We start from the raw sequence: 23288 nt of genomic DNA, 5'->3' as shown, positions 1-23288 counted from the left end.
ATGTAGTCTAAGGTACTAGCATTTCACTACTGAAATTCCTCCAAGACCCTCTAATTCAATTCGTGTCTTTTTTGCTTTTGCACAGAGTTAGAATGAATCTTTTCAAAGTTGCGTTAAGGCATGGGATTTTTCTGCTTCCATAGGCTTCAACTAACTCCCAACATATGAAAACATATTTAAAATCTTGTCTATATTTATTTTTCATTGGCTGCCTCTGGGATATGATTTTTCTACCACTTTATTTTTTCGTTTACTCTGCTTCACTTTAGTTTTCTTAAGCATGGGTAGAATGTAGGATCTTTAAGAACAGAGATTTTTTTTCATCACTTTATTCTCTGGGCTTTACCTGGTTACAAGTTAATGACATAAAAACTGTTAAATAAGTAGAAATTACGATACATGCAATTCCTCTCTAAAAACAATTTCTATAAGACATATATTATCATTCCACTTTAGAGGAAATTTGTAACAGATGAAATGAGCAAAGGTACTTTAGGCAAATGGAAAAGGTAAGGCCCAGACATTGTTTACTAATGTTTATTTCTACTAAACATTTTCAGGATTATTTCAGTAGAAGATGAACTTAACCCATATTCCTACTGTATTGAGAAATACCGTGGGCACACAAAAATTGACTATTCTGAATCAGTTTTTGATCCATTCTTTTGGAATTAGTGAGAAAATAGTTAAAAAGCAACAGTCACAGGCATTTAACCCTTAGTATACCATGATGGGACATGCTGTGGTCTTTACCAGTAGAAGGTATTTAAGCATGAGTTCAACATCAAACCTACTATTACCTACCTACTATATTCAAAAAATAATATAGAAGTCAACTTTTCCTTTCCTCAGACAGCTCTCTTTCAGAAATGAGTAGTGAGTGACTTTTTAATGCAGTTCCAGAATAGAAAGCACAGACTAACTTTTCGGAAGTATTTCTTTTTATTTCTTGAATGAGGCACAATAATTGGAAATATACAATCAGCATCCAATAACATCATAACTTTCCAATCTCTTTATTGTATTAGCTATTGCTATTGCTTGGATGTAGCCCTTAAAGTACACGTGTTGGAAACATAATTCCCAACACAATAGTATTAGGAGGTAGGGTCTAATGGGAGGTGTTTAGCTCAAGAGGACAGAGTGGTTATGCTGATGTGGGTTTGTTTGAAAAGCAGGTTCAGTTTTCTTTTGTTCTCTTGCTCTTTCTTGCCCTTCCACTTTCTGCCACGGGTGACATAGCAAGAGGGCCCTGACAAGATGCCATCACCATGCCCTTGGACTTCCCAGCTTCTGGAAGTGTAAGCAAAAGAAACTTCTAGTATTTGTAAATTACTCAGTCTGTGGCATTCTGTTACAGCAACATAAAATGGGCAAAGTGAGGTACCATTTGGTTCAAGTTGGGTTGCTCTTTTAGTTTGATTTTGCATAAACCATTTAGGAATAGAATTGATGGTGGAGCTATGTGGAGCAAGGAAGCAAGAGAGAACAAGGGGAGGCAGCCTAGAGACTACCATGGCGTAAGCATCTTGCCTGTAGATGGTGTAGATTATGCTCAATGCCAGTTCTTTCCCCGTAGGATGTGGATAATGAAGTTCGTCAGCTACTCGAGGCAGTCAGAATACAGATGGAACAAGCTACCGCAGGCTCCAGGCAGAGGGAAGAAAAATAAGAATGAATTCCATTGCTTTGGAAAAGACACAATAAGCAAACAAGAAATAGATTTAATAAAGAACTAGTAAAAGCTTTAAAATATTTTAGGAAGATTTCTAATCACACATATGTCCTCTCCTCAAGATATACTTAGGTCATGGGTCAAATTTTCTCTAGAAATCTATTAGATATGCCAACAAATTCCTTAATAACTTTGGATATTAGCTTATTCCTTAATAAGTTCTAGAAAATGATCAACCAACATATTTATTTATCAAGTAAACAGTACACACTGTGTAAGCAATATATGGATATTACTTACTTAAGGCATTGTTCTTATCTTGTGAATATTGTCCTACGATTGGGGAGGAAATATATATTTCTCTTCTTTTCTATATTTCCATTAAGCCAAAGGCAGCATTTCTACTTCCATGAAAGATTTATTAAATTCAAAAATAAGGAAATTGCAGCAAAAAAAAAAAAACTAGCCTAGTTTTTAGACCTTCCACATTAAAATAACATTAAAAAGGATGAAAACAAAGCAAATTTAATTTGTCTCCCTGATTTCTCACTTCTTTATTCATTCTTTTCTGCCTTCTATTAATTTTCACCAGAGCTAGATGGGGTTTTCTCTTAACTTTCAAATTCCCTCACTTTTGTTGGTTTAAGCGATGCCCACAGGGGACATTTTTCAAAGTGGTATGCTAGGATTTAGCTGTGGGAGGCCCATTAATACACCACATAGAATTTTACTCCCCATAATGACATTTAAAGAGAGCTATTTGTTTTGACTCTGTGCTTTGTGTGTAGGCCTGAAGGTTACCATAGTAAAACTCCTTTGGCAAATGTGCAGTCAGAAATTTCTGGGTTAAAGTGGTGGGGGGTATGGAAAGGGAGAGGACAATTCCAAAATATTTCATGAGCAAAATCTCTATAAGAGGGATACAAGGGAGGGGCTCTGGGGTTTGGTTTACCCTCAGTTCTTTCTCTAAGAAACAAGAGCAAATTATTTTCCTTTCCTCTCTCTACCCCCAAAACCCTGTATCAACCTTTTGACAAATTCTAGCTTTTCTGATTCTTGTTGCAAATTGGGTTTTATGGTATTATTATGTCATTTTTCTTAAAAAGTATTCAATTTCTTGACTCTGGTACCAAATGATCATGAAACTTAAAGCCTCAGGGTTCATAAACAAAGAACATTGAGGCTATATAATTCTGTGTTGAATTTGTTAATTTGCTGCTACTGAGAGCTGTGAAAAATTGGGGTAGTTCTCGGGCTGCATTCATTTTCCCTCAGCTATAAACATGGAATGATTGAGTTGGAGAGAAATTTCCTTACACAAGTTTTGATTCATTGTAAACACAGAAAAATATTTGCTTCCTATCTCATTTGAAATTTGCTACCATTTTGGATAAAAGAACCAAAGAGAGGTATGCATTCTCTTAGTGTAACAAATCTTTTGTAAGTAACTATAAAGACAAGAAAATAATAACAATCATGTCTCCTGTAGATATGCAGCTGAGCAAGTTTCTTTTGACCCTTCTCAATCTGTTCTGTCTGAATTCTATCAGGTACATGCGAATAATGGAACATCCTCTTCCACCGTGGCTGAATGTTCACATTACGTCTTGATGATTCATGTATTTGAAGGGAAATTGAATTAACCAAGGAAGGAAATAAAAAATTTAAGAATAAGTTTAACAAGATCAATTCTTTTGTAATTGGAACGTTTGCTCTCAGCCTTGAAAAATAGCATTTAAAAAGGTGTTCATGGTCTGTGACTATCATTTGTAAAGTGAAAACTGTTTCCTGCCCAAAGGCTCAGCTGAAAATGGTGTCTTTGAAGGGACATTTTCATTTTAAAGAATCTCACAGCAACTTTATATCATGTTTTCCCCTACTTAATATTCTTGTCACTATTTTGCTTTAAACAATGGCAACTTATCATACACTCAACTCCTAAACCTTAGATTATCTCTATTAAAATGGGTATTTTTAGAATTCTTACATATTAGAATAATGTGCTATAGTTTTTTTTTTTTTAATTTCACAAGCTCTTTGCTACTACTTGTTTCCTTTATTATCTATGTGACTTGTTTTTTTCATCATTATTATTTTTTTGGAAAAATTTATTTATTTAATTGAAAGGCAGAGTGATAGAGAGTGGGAGAAACATAGATGATACTAGTCTAGACTGAAATTGTCAGGAAGTGAGCAGGGGTCTGCAGAGGAGCATGGAGGCAAAAAACAATAAGTGACAACTATGGCATAGACAAATGACTATGTAACACAGTTCCCATTCACATATACTGGAGGAATCTAGATCATAAAAGAGGTGGGATGGTTGATCCTCAGTCGCACATGTACACTTATTTAATTTTTTAAATTATCAAATTGTGGTGTAGAGAAATACAAAATATAGTAACTTATGCATTTATCCTGGGAATGTAACTGCATTTATCCTGGGAATGTCTCAATCAATACTCATCATTATGTGATCTTCCAATCATACAGGAAATAAAAAAATACTTTTCTAGTTACAGTGGAGGAAATATATACATATATATTATATAATGTTATAAATATAATGTTTCAACATATGGAAGCATAAATTTCTGTGGCTATAAATGCCTAAAAGATTCTCTTAAATGATTCTTCCTCTGCGTTATGCTTAAGGAAGACTTCCTCACTGCAAGATCAAACACATTTTCCTTTAGATTCTTTATCCTGTCAGTTTTCACACAGATGATAAATCTATCTATATATTCTGGTGGTGGCACACACATGTGCAATACAAACTAAAATTTAAACAAATTCTATGAACAGTAAATGGAATTTCCTAGCAATCATATAGTTTTTATTTCTAAATTCCACACTGTAGATTCTAGAATTTTACTTGGCTCCCTTTGGTGGAATTCTTAACTTATTCACTGATCTTTGTAATTTCAAAATTAGTGAAGCTTTATGGAACATTCTAAAATATGAAACACAGGCAGGTGTTTGGCCTAGCAGTTAAGACAACACGTGGGGATGTGTGTTTCCCATATCAGAATGCCTAAGTTTGAGTCCTGTTCTGCTCCTGGTTCCAGCTTCCTGCTAATGTGCACCCTGGGAGGCAGCAGGTGAACTCAAATTGTTGGATCCCTGCCACCTTTGTGAGAGACCCAGACTGAGTTCTGGGCTCCTGGATTTGGCCTGGCCTACCCTCAGCTGCTGTGAGCTCTGGGGAGTAAAGCAGTAGATGGGACATCTGTTTTTGACTCCCTTTCTCTCTGTGTGTCTCTGCCTTTCAAATAAATAAAAATAAATGTAACAAACCACTCTCTTAAAAATGTGAAGAAAATGAGAGCAGAGACCCTATTCATTAATTTAAAAAATCTTTTTCAGCAATCTACCTACCAACTTTTTCATTCAGACAGACTGCATTTATGTTTGTATAAATTAAAGGAACGTACGTTTGGGAGAGGCTAGTCACACATTCTGTAATACATTTCCTCATGGTTCTTCTCTCTTTTCAGTAGGTTTCTTTTTTTTTTTTTTTTTTTTGACAGGCAGAGTGGACAGTGAGAGAGAGAGACAGAGAGAAAGGTCTTCCTTTGCCGTTGGTTCACCCTCCAATGGCCGCCGCGGCCGGCGCGCTGCGGCCGGCGCACCGCACCGATCCGATGGCAGGAGCCAGGAGTCAGGTGCTTTTCCTGGTCTCCCTTGGGGTGCAGGGCCCAAGCACCTGGGCCATCCTCCACTGCACTCCCGGGCCACAGCAGAGGGCTGGCCTGGAAGAGGGGCAACCGGGACAGAATCCGGCGCCCCGACCGGGACTAGAACCCGGTGTGCCGGCGCCGCTAGGCGGAGGATTAGCCTAGTGAGCCGCGGCGCCGGCCTTCAGTAGGTTTCTTTTATGCAATTCAGTTAAAAGTAACTTCAATAGGTTGTATCAAGTTTTTTCTTAAGAACAAAGACAGTTTCATTTATCCATTTCCAATCTGTATACCTTTAATTTCCTTTTCTGTCTTACTTCAAAAGCTAGAACTTTAGTAAAATGATGAAAAGGACCTTTGAGAAAATACCTCCTTGTGTTGTACCTTACCTCTGAGAAATCTTTGCTTTTCCCACCACTACGTATAATGATATGATAATTGTAGACTTTTTTGGTAGATACTCTTTATCAGCCTGAGGAAGGTCACTTCTAGTTTTAGTTTACTGAAATTTTTTTTTTAATTTTTTTTTGGTCAAAAATAGGTGTTGGATTTTGCCAAATGCTTTTCCTGTGTCTATTTATATGATTACACATTTTTTTTGTCTATTAATAAAGCAGATTACATTAATTAATTTTTGAATGTTGAAAGAGTCTAGCAAACCTGGGATAAATCTCATTTGGTTGTGGTGTCTACATTTTTTATGCATTCTTTGATTTCATTTGTTAATGTTTTTGTTTTTTTGAGGATTTTTTGCATTTATGTTCATGAGAGATATTGGTCTGTGGCTTTATTGTAATGGCTTGGTTTGTTTTGGTATCAGGGTAATGCGGGCATCTGAGAATAAGTTAGGAAGTAGTCTCTCTGCTTTCTCTCTGAAAGACATTGTATATAACTGAAACAATTTTCTCATTAAATGCTTGGTACAATAGTACTAGTGAACCCATTTGGGCTAATCTTTCTGACTTGGAGGGTTTTTAATTACTGATTTAACTTTAAAAACCAGATATAGACCTACTCAAATATCTACTTGCGTTTCTTTTTGTGGGAGTGTTGGCAGTTTGTGTCTTTCAAGGAATTGGCCGATTTCATCCGGATTATTGATTTTTGGGCATAGAGTTGGTCATGGTATTTCCTTATTATCTTTTTATTGTCCAGGAAATCTATAGTGATGTATTTTCTTTTATTTCTGATGTTAAGAATCTATGTCTTGTTCCTCTTTTTCTTAGTCTGGCCAGAAGTTTGTCAATTTTATTGATTTTTTTCAATGAACCAGTTTGTATTTTGTGGTTATCTCTATTGATTGCCTATTTTCAATTTCATTGACTTTTGGTCTAATATTTATTACTCCTTTTCAGACACAGACACATGGACTAGTAGACCAGTACAAAAACCTCCCAAATGAATCCTCTCATTGACAATTGACAACCAACAGACCCTTGACAAAGGTGACAGAAACTACCTGGAAAAAAGGACCATGTCTTCAACACTGGTGCAGGGAAAACTCGTTCTGGTGTGCAGAAGATGGCAACAAGCTTCCTTCCACCACCTCATGCAAAAATCAGCTCAAAAATAGATAAAAGATCTAGATGTGATTGCGATGTAAACTATGAAACTCCTGGAAGAAAACATAGGGAAACACATGAAGACATTGGTATAGCTAATAGTTTTTTGCATGAGATGCCCAAAACACAGGCAACAAATGCAAAGATAGATAAATAAGATTATATCAAACTAAGAAGCTTTTACAGAACAAAAGGAAGTTTCAACAGAGAAGAAAAAGCTGATGGAATCAGATAAAATATTTGTATCTTATTCATCTGACAAAGGATTAATATACAAAAGATATAAACAAACAAACAAGCAAATAATAACAAAAGACCTCAGCAAAAGCAAAGCAAAGCAAAACAAAGCAGGCCCAAATGACCCAGTTAAGAAACAGGCAAAAGATCTGAATAGACATTTCTCAGAAGAAATACAAATGGCCAACAAATATGTGAAAGAATGCTCAATGTCATTAGTCATCAGGAAGATAAAAATAATCAAAATTGCATTGAAGTATCATTACACTCCACGTAGGATGGCTATTATAAAAAAGACAAAAAATAATAAATGTTGGAAAGGATCTGGAGAAAAGTGAACCTTTATATATTATGGGTTGGAATGCAAATTCATAGTCATTATAGAGAACAGTGTAGCAGTTTCTCTAAAATCTAAGAATACCACCATATGACTCAGCTATTCCTCTTCAGGGTATATATTGAAAGAACTGGAATTATATATGAAACAAGTGCCTGCACTCCCAAGTTTATTGCAACACTATTCATAATAGCCAAGATATGAAATCTACTTAGGTGAATGAATGGATAAAGAAAATGTGTATATACAAAATAGAATATTATTCATCCTTTAAAAGAATGAAACTCTTACATTTGCAGTAAAATGTATGTAATCGGAGGGCATTATGTTAAGCAAAATATGACACAGAAAGACAAATGCAGAATTTTAAATAAAGAAACAATCTGAATTTTTTAAAAAATTTTTATTTTTTGACAGGCAGAGTGGACAGTGAGACAGAGACAGAGAGAAAGGTCTTCCTTTTCCATTGGTTCACTCTGCAATGGCAGCTGCAGCTGGCACACTGTGCTGATCCAAAGCCAAGAGCCAGGTACTTCCTCCTGGTCTCCCATGGGGTGCAGGGCCCAAGCACTTGTGCCATCCTCCACTGCACTCCCTGGCCACAGCAGAGAGCTGGCCTGGAAGAGGGGCAACTGGGACAGAATCTGGTGCCCCAACCAGGACTAGAACCTGGTGTGCCAGCGCCTCAGGCTGAGCATTAGTCTATTGAGCCAGGGCGCTGGCTGTCAATCTGAATTTAAAACAGTGATTAGTAGAGGCTGAGGAGGGTTGGGGAAGGGAATGGAAGAGCTTGGATAATGGGCATGAAAATGTTTTTGGATGGATGCAATCACAAGGATCCTCTACAAGGAACTGGAAGTCAGGAGGTAGTAGGCTCCCAACCCAAACAAAAGATAATAGAAAGGCTAGTTGTTTGGTATGATCTGTTTCTGCCATGTATCTTTAAATATTGCAGTGAACTCAATAAAATGTTTTATATATTCTTTCAAAATTCCAACCAAAGAGAAAAGGTATTTTTATTTTGGTGCAAAAAGGTTTGAAATCCATGCATAGTTTTTCATAATACATATTTCCATGAACTCTTTGAGATTACCTTATATGCATGGGTTACAAAATTCTTGGTATGAAAGCAAACCCATCCTTTACATTTTAAAAACTGATTTATTTAAAAGGTAGAGAGTGAGAGAGACAGGGAGACAGAGACAGAGAGAGATTTTCCAACTGCTGGTTCAGTATCCAAATGCAACAGCCGGCCGGCGCCGCGGCTCACTAGGCTAATCCTCCGCCTTGCGGCGCCGACACACTGGGTTCTAGTCCGGTCGGGGTGCCAGATTCTGTCCCAGTTGCCCCTCTTCCAGGCCAGCTCTCTGCTGTGGCCAGGGAGTGCAGTGGAGGATGGCCCACGTGCTTGGGCCCTGCACCCCATGGGAGACCAGGAGAAGCACCTGGCTCCTGCCTTCGGATCAGTGCGGTGCGCTGGTCGCAGCGTGCGGCTGCGGGGGCCATTGGAGGGTGAACCAACGGAAAAGGAAGACCTTTCTCTCTGTCTCTCTCTCTCTCTCACTCACTGTCCACTCTGCCTGTAAAAAAAAAAAAAAAAGAAAAGAAAAAAGGCAACAGCCAGACTTGGCCAGGCTGAAGCCAGGATCCAGGAACTCAACCTGGTTCTCCCACGTGAGTGGTATGGACCCTTGCACCCCCCCAGAGTGTACAATCACAGGAAGCTGGAATCAGAAGCAGAGCCAGGACTTTTATGGTGTTTAGGTGTACCAAGTAGTATCTTAACCAGTGTGCCAAATGCTTGCCCCTTGATCTTGTGCTTTAATGCCATTTTTCCACTAAGTTTTTGAACTTCTCTCAAATATCTGAGTTTTGCTTTTTTGAGCTTCTGTAACTATCTCTGTCTTTTAACTAGTTAAATTACACCATTGGTATTCAAAGTGATTAGCGATAGAGTTGGATTAACAGCTACCATATATGTTACTGCTTTCAATTTGTTGCTTTATTCTTTCTTCCTCCAATTTTGTCTTCCTCTTTTTTTCTGACTTTTGTCATTTTAACTGAGTATTTGGTTTGATTTCATTCTCTTTTCTTTCTTAGCATATCAGCATACCTTTAAAAAAAAGTTTTGGGGTTAGCCTAGAATTTACAGTATACAACGACTCCAAGTCTACTTTCAAATAATGCTTTACAAAACTTTGAATATCTTACAATAAAGATGATACTAATACTTCTCTCTGATCCCTCCTATCCTTTCTGTAATTTCACTTATATGAGTACCTAAGCATATATTTATTAATTAATATTCACAATTAAATATATTGTTACTATCTATTATTTTGAACAAAACTTTATTTGCTAGGCCAACTAAGAATAAGACAAATCAGTTTTTATTTTAATTTCACTCTTGCCTGCTTTGGGGCTCTTCCTTTCTTTATGCAGTTTGGAGTTCCTGACCTATGCTGCTCTTTTCCTTTTCTCTAAATAACTTTTTTAAAAAAAAAAAAATGCTTTATAAGACAGACCTGTTGGCAACAAATTTCCTCATTTTTTGGGGGAAAGAATTTTCTCCTCCTTCACTTTTTAAGGATAATTTCACGAAGTACAGAATGCTAGGAACTTTTTATCTTTCTACTAAATTTTGATTCCACTCTCTTCTAATGTGGTTTCTGAGAAGTCATCTTATCATTCTTTGTTCTTGCGTAAAAGGGTTGTTTTTTTTTTTTTTTTTTGTGACTTCCATCAGGATTTTTATGTTTTATTTTCTCTAGTTTGAAAAAAATATGTGCCGTTGTGTGTGCGGATTTTTTTTTTAAATTTATGTTTCTTAGTTTTTTCCTGAGCTTCATGTAGTGTGAATTGAAGTCTGATATTAATTGGGGGAAATTCTCAGCCAATAGTTTCAAGTATTGCTTGTGTTTCTTTCTCTGTTCATTCTCTTTCCCATATTCCCATCATACACATTATGGCCTTTTGTAGTTGTCCCACAAGCTTGCAATTTCTGTTCTCTGTGTTTTTCTGCATTGCTTGCTTCGCTTTTCAGCCTCTCAGGTTTCTATTGAGATATATTCCGGCTCAGAGAGTCTGTCTTCAGCTGTGTCCAGTCTAGTAATAAGCCCATCAGGACATTCTGCATTTCTGTGACAGTGTTTTTGATCTCCAGAGTTCCTTCTTAGAATTTCCATCTCTTCATTTACATGGCCCATCTGTGCTTGCACGCTGCCCACTTTCTGCTTACAGCCCTTAGCATACTAATCATAGTTGTTTTGAATTCTCTGTTTTATAATCCCAGTGTTTCAGCCATGTATGGTTCAGATGCCTGCTCTATTTCTTCAAATTGTGCTTTTTGCCTTTTGGAATTTTTTGTAGTTTTGTTCTTGACAGCTGGACATGTTGCACTGGGTGAAAGGATGTGCTATAAATAGGCATAGTGCCGGCTGTGAGTGCTGCAGGGGAGAAGTCATCTACACTCTATGATTAGGTCTCAGCTTGCTAGGGAGCCTGACTTCTAGACTGTGAATCTCACAAGTGTTTTTCAGTTGTTGCTGTTGTTGTTTGTTTGTTTTTCTGCTTTCTTCTTAGTTGGGAGAGAAATGGCTCAGTGTGGCTTGGCCTTGGGTATTTTCCTCATCGCACATAGAAAGCTAGAGCTGACCTGAGCAGTCTCCGTCCCCTCTCCCAGGTCAGCCAGGCTCTGACAGCACCCTAGCACCTTTGTTGGGAAGAACAAAGCACTCTGCTAAATTTCAGAACTGTTCCTTTCTGCCCTCTCCCCCGACCATCACCACCACCAGAAGCACAACGGGTTTTTCTCTGCTATTTGCTGTGGGAGTCTGCTCCTGTTCCTGGGGGTGAAACTCACAAAGCACGGCTGTGGTCCTACCACTGTGCCACTGGAGGTGTTCAACTAGCAGAGCTGTCCACACTGAGCTCCAGCAACTCCTTGGCTACCGTTCACGTTTGCCCACCAAGGCCCAGCTTCCTTCTGTTTCTGCTCACAGCTGCGGGAGTGGTGAGCCTTGACCCCTCCTGTTTGCCTGTCTCTCCACTCCAGGGGGCAGTGGTTTGCTCTATGTCCTCACTCTTAGGGACCCCAGAGAATTGCTGACTTTTTCAGCTTGTTCAGCTTATTTGTTGGGAAGGAGTGGTGAGCTTCAAAGCTCAAAACACGTGGAACCACAAATTGTATCCTTCCATTTTTTTAGATTTTTTTTAACTTTTATTTAATGAATATAAATTTCGAAAGTACGGCTTATGGATTACAATGGCTTCCCCCCCATAACGTCCCTCCCACCCGCAACCCTCCCCTTTCCCACTCCCTCTCCCCTTCCATTCACATGAGGATTCATTTTCGATTCTCTTTATATACAGAAGATCAGTTTAGCACACATTAAGTAAAGATTTCAACAGTTTGCTCCCACACAGAAACATAAAGTGAAAAATAATAGATGATTTTTTAAATGATGATGAAATCAGATCAGACCTATTGTCATGTTTAATCCCAGCGAGAGTCAAGTTGGGAATTGCTAATTTCTTCTTCTTCTTCTTCTTCTTTTTTTTTTTTTTTTTTTTTTTACAGAAGATCAGTTTAGTATACATTAAGTAAAGCTTTCAACAGTTTGCACCCCCATAGAAACACAAAGTGAAATATACTGTTTGAGTACTCGTTATAGCATTAAGCCTCAATGTACAGCACATTAAGGACAGAGATCCTACATGAGGAGTAAGTGCACAGTGACTCCTGTTGTTGACTTTACCAATTGACACTCCTGTCTATGGCATCAGTAATCTCCCTATGCACCAGTCATGAGTTTCCAAGGCTATGGAAGCCCCTTGAGTTCTCCGACTCTTATCTTGTTTAGACAAGGTCATAGTCAAAGTGGAGGTTCTCTCCTCCCTTCAGAGAAAGGTACCTCCTTCTTTGAAGACCTGTTCTTTCCACTGGGATCTCACTTGCAGAGATCTTTCATTTAGTTTTTTTTTTTTTTTTTTTTTTTTTTTCCCCCAGAGTGTCTTGGCTTTCCATGCCTGAAATACTCTCATGGGCTTTTCAGCCAGATCCGAATGCCTTTAGGGCTGATTCTGAGGCCAGAGTGCTGTTTAGGACATCCGCCATTCTATGAGTCTGCTGAGTATCTCGCTTCCCATGTTGGATCACTCTCCCCTTTATTTATTCTATCGGTTAGTATTAGCAGGTACTAGACTTGTTTATGTGCTCCCTTTGACTCTTAGTCCTTTCATGATGATCAATTGTGAACTGAAATTGATCACTTGGACTAGTGAGATGGCATTGTTACATGCCACCTTGATGGGATTGAATTGGAATCCCCTGGTATGTTTCTAACTCTACCATTTGGGGCAAGTCAGCTTGAGCATGTCCCAAATTGTACATCTCTTCCCTCTCTTATCCCCACTCTTATGTTTAACAGGGATCACATTTCAGTTAAATTTCAACACTTAAGAATAACTGTGTATTAATTACAGAATTAAACCAGTCATATTAAGTAGAACAGACAAAAAAAAACTACTGAGAGGGATAATGTATTAAGTTGTTCATTAACAGTCAGGGCTATGCTGATCAAGTCACTGTTTCTCATAGTGTCCATTTCACTTCAGGAGGTTTCCTTTTTGGTGTTCAGTCAGTTTTCACCGATCAGGGCCAACATATGGTATTTAAAAAATATTATTTACACTTTTGTTCAATTCTTTTGTATGATCATCTGCCTATCAGTATATGAGTCTTTTGAGATTCAAATTGCTCACTTTATTTGTATTAAGATTATCTATTGTATTAGTAATTTTTAATCCATCACACTTTTATGTGGGGAAATATTTGAATTAGTTGCACTATTAAATGTCTTGGTTGTAGCCACTTTCCTACTTCTAATGGTTGGTATGTAGATTTCTGTCTATTTTTCAGAATAAATTCAGCTCTCTAGGTTTGTCTCTTATTGCTGTTTCAAAGTATTCATTCATAGCTTTATTTGCTATTTTAAAACCAAAATCTCTCATTTATTTTTTAAAGATTTATTTTATTTTTGTGAGAGGCAGAGTTACAAAGACTTACAGGTCTTCTATCCACTGGATCACTGGATCACTCCCTTAATGGCCACAATGGTGGTAGTGGGCCAATCTGAAGCCAGAAACCAGGAGCCTCCTCCAGGTTTCCCACGTGCGTACAGTGGCTCAAGCATTTAGGCCATCATCTGCTACCCTCCCAGTCCATAGCAGAGAGCAGGATCAGAGTAGAGCAGCCAGCACTTAAACCAGTTCCCATATGGGAGTCCAGCACTGAAAGCCAGGGCTTTAACCCACTGTGCCACAGCACTGCCCCCTCATATGCTATTAATTTTGTATTCTTGATGTTCCTACATTTGGTATTCTTGAATTTATTCAATTGAATTTATATTAGGTAATTACATTATTTTACTTTTACTTGTTTATTAACAAAAGTACTTTGAGTTATGAGAAATGTGACATATAATTCTCTTTGTAATTATAAACATTTAGTTCAATTTTTCTTTTCACCCTAGGATTTAATTTTTTTTTTTTGACAGGCAGAGTTAGACAGTGAGAGAGAGAGAGACAGAGATAAAGGTCTTCCTTTTTCCATTGGTTCACCCCCCAAGTGGCCACCATGGCCGGTGTGTTGCGGCCGGCGCACTGCGCCTATCCGAAGCCAGGAGCCAGGTGCTTCCTCCTGGTCTCCCATGCAGGTGCAGGGCCCAAGGATCTAGGCCATCCTCCACTGCACTCCTGGGCCACAGCAAAGAGCTGGACTGGAAGAAGAGCAACCGGGACAGAATCCGGTGCCCCAACCAGGACTAGAACCCGGGGTGCCAGCACCGCAGGCAGAGAATTAGCCTAGTGAGCTGCGGCGCTGGCCAAGGATTTAAAAAATTAAAGAATCTGCCATACTGAATTTTTGTTATCGCTATTGTTGTTCTTGTGGTTATTTTGCTATTTTATTGCAGTTTGGACAAAAATTATTATGGATAGTATATCCCCATTTCCTTGTGTTTGTTACATAGTTTTTTTCCCATCTTATTATGACATGGATTTTTATAAATTCCAAAGGCCAATTCAAGAGAAAGTGATCTCTGACTGTAGGGTTAATGAGAAGGAATCTATTTAATCTAACTTATAAACTATTCTGATCATTATATTTTTATTTTTAGCCTTTCTTATTCTGTCTGTTTCCATTATGAATTTCCACTACTCATTTAGACATCTCATATTTAATCTTTGTTCATTTTCTTATCTCTTTCCTATCTTCTTTCGTGGAGTCTATATATATTTTGATTTTTGAACAGTCTAAACTTAATTAATTGTGTTGGAAAATCACTGGGTGCATTAGTCTATTCTGTGCCTGTTGAGTACCACATCTTCTCCAGGCTTACGTATGTGTTTCGTGGAAGTTCTCATTTTTGAATGCCAACTGTCACTGTATCTGAGGTGCTCTACAATAGGTTGATCATTCTCACTCTGTTCACTTGACTAATTTCAGAATCAACCCCTAAGTTCTATGTCAGAAGATGGATTTGTAACACTAAATCATGAATCTGTATCTTCAAAGAAATGAAAGGACCTGGTAATGGGTATATCTGGCATGCCTGAGTTTTGCTATTTTTTTTCAGTTTTAGAATTCATTCCATTTTACTACAGAAGAACTTGTTAACCTAGACTGTGTAGGAACCTGAGGCTAGAATTATGTTGCTTTAAGTAGAGTTTTGTACTGATTCCTTTAACTGTAAATTCTACCAGTGATATATATCTACGGCAGTGAAATGCTTTTCTTACTTAGGGTGACATGTCTTGGGGGTCCCATTAGTTTAAATTTCTGGACTCTCCTCACATGTTACATATGTCTCTATATATGAATTCCTATGATGGGTGAAGTTTTAATTTTTCCCATGGAGCATTTACCCACTTAGCAGGGTATCCTATATACATTTGCACATATGTTGTAAATATTCATAAATATTCTAGTATAGATAGATATATTCAATTATTGATTTAATGACAGAAATTCAACCTAAGACTGGTTGATTAAATCTTTTTCCAGGATTCTTGGAATTTGAGGTAGTTGGAACTGCAAGAATATGAGCCCAAACTCCTGGTGCTCAAATCTTCTGTATGTAGAGAAATCTTTCTAAATATGCTTACAAATAGGTATAGGGTACTGCTGGCTGGTAGGCTACTCTCTGGTTTCTATTCATACATCCTCCTTGTGTATACTTCAACCAGGTAACTGCTGTGGTTACCAACAGTAAGTTGGATCCTCCACACACTTCCTACCACCAAATATGCAACATCATTGCATTTGTAGTTATGAAATAATGGAGTATTTTTAAAATTATTGAAATTAATGTCGTGAGGTCACAAAAGAGAGTTTACTTAGTCATTGTTTTATTTTTCTAAGTTAACAATTCTTCCTAGTTATGAAAGTTTAGCCAAATGATGTTATCTTTTCTTATCATCTCCAGGATTGTGCTAAGTATGTGACAAACTCTAACCCTACCAATTGCATTACTAAATCTTTCTTAACACTTTTGACCTGAACATAGAAATACGTGACAGATAACAAGTTGGATGATCTCGTAATACTGAACGAGGGACATAACGAGTGTTTGAGCATTACACCAATGCATAATTTAAAACACAAACTAATTAAATCGCTATTATTTCCTGAAGGATTTCATATATTCTCTTAAGAAATTCTCCTAACTGACCTGTGTTTCACAAAGCTTCCAGATTTTTCCAGGGATCTCTATTTCCTTGATGACATGTAGCTGACTGATGCCCATAGTGTGCTGGGTGATCATCGCTGATAAACTTCTCTTTAATGCTTTCTCTCCATATGTATACATATGCTGGGCGTTATTATGTTTTGTTGTTTCCCACAAATGTACCAATGTTTTTGTGGTTATCAGAAAGTTTCATTGAAATTTGATTTGTATTTCTAATTGCAAATTTTTAAATGCGAACTTATTTGTTTTAATGAAAAATAATTGACTAATTTGATAAGGACAAATTGAATTCAGTGGTATTGCCACCACTGTAAACAATGGGAAAAGTTTTGCAAAATTCTAGAGGGTTTTGTGTTTGGATAAAACTGACAGGTTTTTAATACAAGAATGGTGAATTGAATATCAACCAGCAGATCCATACTCAAAGAAGATTTATCCTATTGTCAAAATGTTGGTGAGATAATATAGATTTCATGGTCTAAGTTCATATATATATATATATATATGCCATTTTTTATGGTTCTCAATTATAAATAATTTTTCCATTGGTGAGTCTAGCCCAATCTTATTTTTGCTATACTTTCTAAAAAGCATTATCACCCTTAATAGAATTTCACTCAATTTTTTTTCGTTCATCAGATATTATCTATATTGTTTATTCCCTATCAGAGCTCCTTTAGCCCTTTAATTTTCAAACTCCAGAAATAGATGAATTATTCCAATGAATTTTTATTTTGGGTGCATAGGCAGGTGTAGCACGTTTATTTAATACATCTTGTTAGTCTGTGTCCGACGGCGGGTGCAGTCCCAGCCACAGCAGCCTCGCGTGCCACCAGCGTCATTACAAACAGAAACGAGAGGAGAGAGAGTAGAAAGGGGGCTGACGACCACTCGATGGTGTAAAAAATCCATTTAAGGCTCTCAGGACGGGTCGGTGTTGACACATGCGGCTCCCCGGCCCCGTGACAGCAGCTAAAGTGCCTGGGGCCCCGCCCGCGGTCCGTCTGCCCCATGCATGTGTGGTGGAATGAGAAGGCCATGCCAAGATGGCCACTGGCAAGTGAGCCTCAGTTACTCAGAAATGGCTTCGAAACCGACCTGGCAATGGAGCCTGCCTGGCAAAAGGCTGTGATTGGTTAGGGCATAGACTGCCCCTTGACCGGATTGGCTGCCTTGGCTATTTAATCTGCTATACCAACTGAAATAAATGAGTCTGTGGGCTGCTCACCTCTGGCCTGCTTTCACCCAACTCCTGGGGTCTGTGTGGTGACTCTGCGTCTCTTACCCCCACTATGCTCCTCCTCTCAGAACGAATTCAACCTGAACAGGCATGAATTCATATGATTCTTTCCCTTTTTGAGTTATTGTGAATAAATGAAAATAATCTTACACCTTAGGAAAAAGATTGTAAAATAGACTTTCTATGAGAGGCAAAGCAGAGAGGACCAGAGATTATGCTGTAAATCAGATTATCAGAATTGAAATCCAAAACTTGCCATATCCTTAATCAGTGATTTTGGTCAACTTATTAGGATTCTCTGCATCTCAACTTCGTGTTCATTAGGTAAAATGAAAAAAGTTGTTATATCTACTTCATATGACAACTGTGAAAATTAAATGAATTACAGGTAAAGTCCTCTATAACACTGCCTCAATATCATTAGCTAACTGTAATCCATTAACACTGCAGAACACTTTTAGATTTTCAGCATTTGAGAACTAAACCTACAATTCACTGTACTCAAAATGTTGCTTTGTTCAAAAAATATGTATATATAATTAACAATATTCATTTATTTTTGATAATATTTTGTTAATAATTTATTTGAAAGTCACAAATGTGTGTTACATTCAGGAACAAATTAATCAGACATTAGTACTTTCATAGAAGAAAGCTGGTAGTCTGAAGCAACATCTTAGGGGAAAATAACTAAACTTAAGGCTGGATTATCAAATGTAGCAGTTCAGTGGTTCAATTCATACCTGACAGGCTTCAAAGACTTCCTATGCAAATTGATCTCCCAGCTGCAAGTGTAATTAACATGGGTTTGTTGCAAGGATCTGTTCTATCCATTCTTCATGATTATTTTAGTGGTTTAACAATGGCCTGCAATACTTAATCCACTGGTAGAGCAGATATAAAATTACTTTACTCTTGCGTGTAAAATAAGACTTCTATCTGCTTTAAAATGCATTCTCTCAACTTGATGAGCTAAAGTTGACACACCAGGTGGAAGTGCAGCAAAGCTGGATGCGACAAAACAACCTTTTCTCTTCACTTATTTGAACTGATCATTTTTTATTTTCTTAGTATTTTATATGTAATAGTGCATGTACTATTACTATTTATTCTTGGTTTCAATAGCCATGAAGAATGCTTATGTGTGTGTGTGTGTGTGTGTGTGTGTGTGTCCGCATACCCGTGCACTCATGAGCAGCTGTCTCTGTGCCCCGATGGGAGTTGGGAGACAAGCATTTAATCCTTCCCTGCTCAAGGTCACCAAACCTAACTGGACTTCTCTTCAGCCAGAGAAAGCCACACAAATTCTTTGTATCATCATATGATAGGCTAACTAAGAATCACTTTCAGTGTTATTCATAGACTCATCAAGGTTCCGTAGGCGCCTACAGGATCTATTCAAAGAGCGTGTTCATACAATGTTGCCCATTCACACTTGAATAGGGGCATCACTGTGAAACGGATTTGCAACAGCTCAGTACTTTAACAAGAATGAAAAAGAGCTCTGCTGAATATGTTTTACAGAAAACATTGACTAGTTAAAATCAGCTAAAATAAGCAATAAATTATATAGTTACTTCCGTATTGCATTATTTAGAAATGGAACAAAACATTTCAAAGTAAGTACCTTACAGCAAAAGACCTGTATTCACTCTCAGGTTTCACTTATAGAGAGCATTGCATTGTTTAAGCATGGTTTCTTTTCCTTTTTATTGTTAATGGAGATTTATATGATTTCCATTACATTTCCCAGTTTCAAATAATGCTTTTATGTCTCCTTGTACATATACAGGAAGTTTGTCTCTATGGTTAGACTGCTAGGGTGATGAATCCTTTTTTTTTTTTTTTTCTTACTGTACTAGATTTTGTCAAATTGTTCCCAAAGTGGTCAAACATATACGTGTGCTATGGACTTATTTGTGCCCCCATCCACCCTCCAAATTCACATGTTGAAGCTCACCATGGGCTTGGTGTTCACATAAGAACAAGAAGAAATGCTAGAGCTCTCTCTGCCACGTGAGGACTTCCGTAAGCCAGGAAAAGGTCCCTCACCAGGGACCAAAGCAGCTGGCACCTTGCTCTTAAAATTCCCAGGTTCCAGCGTAACAGATATAAACATCTGGTGTTGAAGCCACTAAGTCTATGGCATTTTGTCATGGCAGCACAAGATGGCTACTATAGCAAGCTCTCACACACTCTGAATTCCTGGGAACACTTATCATTTCTTGGCTTACGAATTTGTAAATAGGATTTCATATGAAACCATATCTATTTGCAGGTTATTGAGGTGATGGGTCACCTGTTCAACATGTGCTGGTTCTGCTGTACTTCTCCTTGGTGACTTTCTCTATGTATTGTCTACTCTGTTTTCAGAGTTACTTTCAGATTCGTTTTTGGTAATTTATATATTGAGTACTTACTCCACAGATTGTAGTTTCATGATGCATCTTTTGATGCATAGAAAAGAAGTAAAGATATCAACAATGAAAATTATAAAACACTGGTGAAAGAAATCATTAAGGACACAAAAAAATGGAAAGCTCATGGACTAGAAGAAATAAAATAATTAAGAAATCTATCTAAGCCAATCTAAAGATTTGATACAATTCCTATCAAAATACCAATGGCATTCTTTATAGAATTAGAAAAAAAATTAGAAATTTATATGGAATGATAAAAAGACGAAGAATAGCCAAAGCAATCCTGAGCAAGAACAAAACAAAACAAAACAAAATGAAAAAAATGAAGCTGAGAGGCCTGTGCTGCGGTGCAGCAGGTTAAAGCCCCAGCCTGCAGTGCCAGCATCCCATATGGGCACGGAATTGTCTTGGCTGCTCCACTTCTGACCAGGTTCCCTGTTAATGCCCCTGGAAAAGCAGTGGAGCATGGCCATAGAAGAACCTTCTGGCTCCTGCTTTAGATCAGCTCAGCTCTGGCCATTGCAGCCATTTGGGGAGTGAACCAGCAGATGGAAGACCTCTCTTTCTCTCTGTCTCTATCTGTCTCCCTTTCTCTGTAACTCTGTCTTTCAAATAAATAAAATAAATCTTTAAAATAAATCAAGCTGAAATCACAATCGCTGACTTCAAAACATAGTACAAAGTTATAATAATTAAAACAACATGGTAGGGGCCAGTGTTGTAGCAGGTTAGGCCACGGTCTGGGACAGTGGCATTTCATATGGGAGCTGATCTGAGTCCTGGCTGCTTCACTTCTGATCTAGCTCCTTGCTAATGTACCTGGGAAAGCAGTGGAGGATGGCCCTAGTGCTTGGGCCTCTACACCCACATGGGAGACCCAGACTTCTGACTCCTGGTTTTGGTCTGGCTCAGCTCTGGCTGTTGTAGCCATCTGGGGACTAAACCAGTGGATGGAAGATCTCTCTCTCTCTCTCTCTCTCTCTCTCTGCTTTTCAAATAAATAAATAAATAAAATAAATCTTAAAAAAGCTCAGCATGGTAACTGATATAGAAACTGGCATATAGATTAAGGAAACAGAATTGAGAGCCCACAAATTAATACCTCCCCATAAAATAAACAAAAAAATTCTTTAAAAAATGAATACAATTTTTAGTGTAATTGTAAGTGTAGTTGTTTCTCTTGAGCATTTGGGAAGAAATGAGATATTGTATTAAAAGTATAGAAACATGGGGGCCAGTGCTGTGGCGCAGTGGGTTAACATTCTGGCATGAAGTGCCGGCATCCCATATGGGTGCCGGTTTGAGACACAGCTGCTCCGCTTCTGATCCAGCTTTCTGCTATGGTCTAAGAAAGCAATAGCAGATGGCCCAAATCCTTGGGCCCTTGCACTCACGTGGGAGACCTAGAAGAAGCTCCTGGCTCCTTGCTTCGGATCTGCGTAGCTCCGACCGTTGCAGCTAATTGAGGAATGAACCAGCGGATGGAAAACCTCTCTCTCTCTCTCTCTCTCTGCGTAACTCTTTCAAATAAATAAATAAATCTTTAAAAGATTGCATTTTATCACTTTTTTTTAGTTTTGAAATGGTTCATTTCATGTATTTGAAAGACAGAGTTACAATGTGGGGGGCAGAGGGAGAGAAAGAGAGAAATCTTCCATCTGCTGGTTCACTCCCCAAATGGCTGCAACAGCCAGGGCTGGGCCAGGCCAAAGCCAGGAGCCAGGAGCCAGGAGCCAGGAACCAGGAGCCAGGAGCTTCATCTGGGTCTCCCATGTGGGTGCAGGGGCCCAAAGACTTGGACCATCCTCTGCTTCTTTCCCAGGTACATTAGCAAGGAGCTGGGTCAAAAGTGGAACAGCTAAGACTTGAACTAGTGCCATACAAGATACTGTACGTATTGTAGACACTGGCTTAGCCAGTTATGCCACAATGCTGGCCCCATATTTTACCATTTAAGACATGCCCATCTTGTTGAAGTCTTGTGGACTTGAATAAAATGGATTGCAAGATAGTTGTCAACACAATCAATTGGCTTGAAAATAAATTAATAATTTCCAGTGACCAAAATCTCTAGGTATATTTATTAGCGAGTCAGTGTAAAAAAAATAGAAGTTTAATTATATAATCTTATAATTTGCTGATAGGATAATATCTAATTATTAATATATATTTATCATATGTAATATATATTACATATATTACATAATTTCAAAATGCATTTAAATTGTCCCTCTGTGTGCTCCAATTTCAGATGAAATTTGTATATTTTTTAAATAACTATTGCTCATAAAAAAATTGAAATATAACAAAAAGCCAAAAATTCAACTCCAAAAGGAAGCATGTTGTAGCTTTAAAATCTCTACCTTTTTATAGTGAATACAAATTATTGATAATAACGTTTGAAACCCCAAGCAACTTATCTCAACTATTTTTGGAAATGATCAACATTAGTGGAATAAAGATTACGTTATTTTTCTATTTTTTCATAGAAAATCTTGCAAAAATATTGTTAGATGAGGACACAGTTAAAGAAGATGAAGATAAAACATGTATGAAAAATACATCACCGAGATAGATGGTTAATTTTAAAATTGTTACAGCATTTTATTTATAGAATCTGATTAATTTAACTATCTAGATTTCTGTGCTTATATGTTTAGTTATTTAAAATTTTCTGTTTTGACAGCAAGTTCAAGCATACAGGAAGTTGCAAGCACAGCACAGAGAACTCAGTTTTCCAGGATCACCTGAGGAGCTGACGTTCCGCTACAAACAGTGAGACAGCCATTTCCTCCAGGAGCTCTGATTCCATAGTGAATAAAGATATTTAGACACCAACATATGTATATTGGGTGTGCTCATTGCTCTTTGATGTTATTGTCACTTCTCTCCTTACCCTACCCTTCTTATGCAAGATCACTTAGCCTTGCTCAGCTCTACCTAGCAATTTTAAATGAAATTATTCAGAAAACAAGTAAGAGGACAAGAAGGAGAAGAGATAAAGGTTGTCTGAGATTGAATAATCTTCAAGCTCTCAAAATCCACCCCTCCTATCAAACTATCTTAATTATGATGTTCATTCTTTCTTATCTATTTCCTCTTCACTAGCATATTACTTCTAAGAGGGCAATACTTAGTCTTTTTTGTTGTTGTGGACTGCTTCATTCCAAGAAGAGTTAGAGTGAAGGGGCAGCATTTGCTTCTTTCTGAGTATCAAAGAGACGTATCTCTAGCCCATGACATGGAGAAAGAGTTACTGCAAAGATGTAAATTCTCTTGTGTTAGAGAGTGATTTGTTCAAAATTTGTAAAAACATGAGTGGTTCCATCTTGACTGGCTTAGTGTTTTTCTTTTTTCTGTCAAAGGGATCACCCTATCATATTTTCCTCA

General features: G+C 37.8%; 1 long non-coding RNA gene across 2 annotated transcripts in view; it reads left to right on the top strand.

The window, feature by feature from the left end:
- Positions 1 to 22736, top strand: part of LOC103349895 (uncharacterized) — a 32979-nt gene extending 10243 nt beyond the window's left edge. Inside the window, exon 4 of one of the 2 annotated variants that reach the window (XR_016233666.1) lies at positions 22585 to 22736. This is a non-coding gene — a long non-coding RNA (uncharacterized LOC103349895). Of the gene's footprint in view, positions 1 to 6707; positions 8486 to 22584 lie in introns of those variants that run through there. The other variant, XR_011388951.2, reaches the window with a different exon arrangement.
- The last annotated feature ends 552 nt before the right edge of the window (positions 22737 to 23288 follow it).

The sequence above is a fragment of the Oryctolagus cuniculus genome, chromosome 5 (assembly GCF_051225735.1).
Source record: "Oryctolagus cuniculus isolate XC-2025 breed Fujian yellow rabbit chromosome 5, ASM5122573v1, whole genome shotgun sequence".
In the NCBI taxonomy this organism is placed as follows: domain Eukaryota; kingdom Metazoa; phylum Chordata; class Mammalia; order Lagomorpha; family Leporidae; genus Oryctolagus; species Oryctolagus cuniculus.
This window is presented reverse-complemented; position numbering and strand designations above follow the sequence as displayed.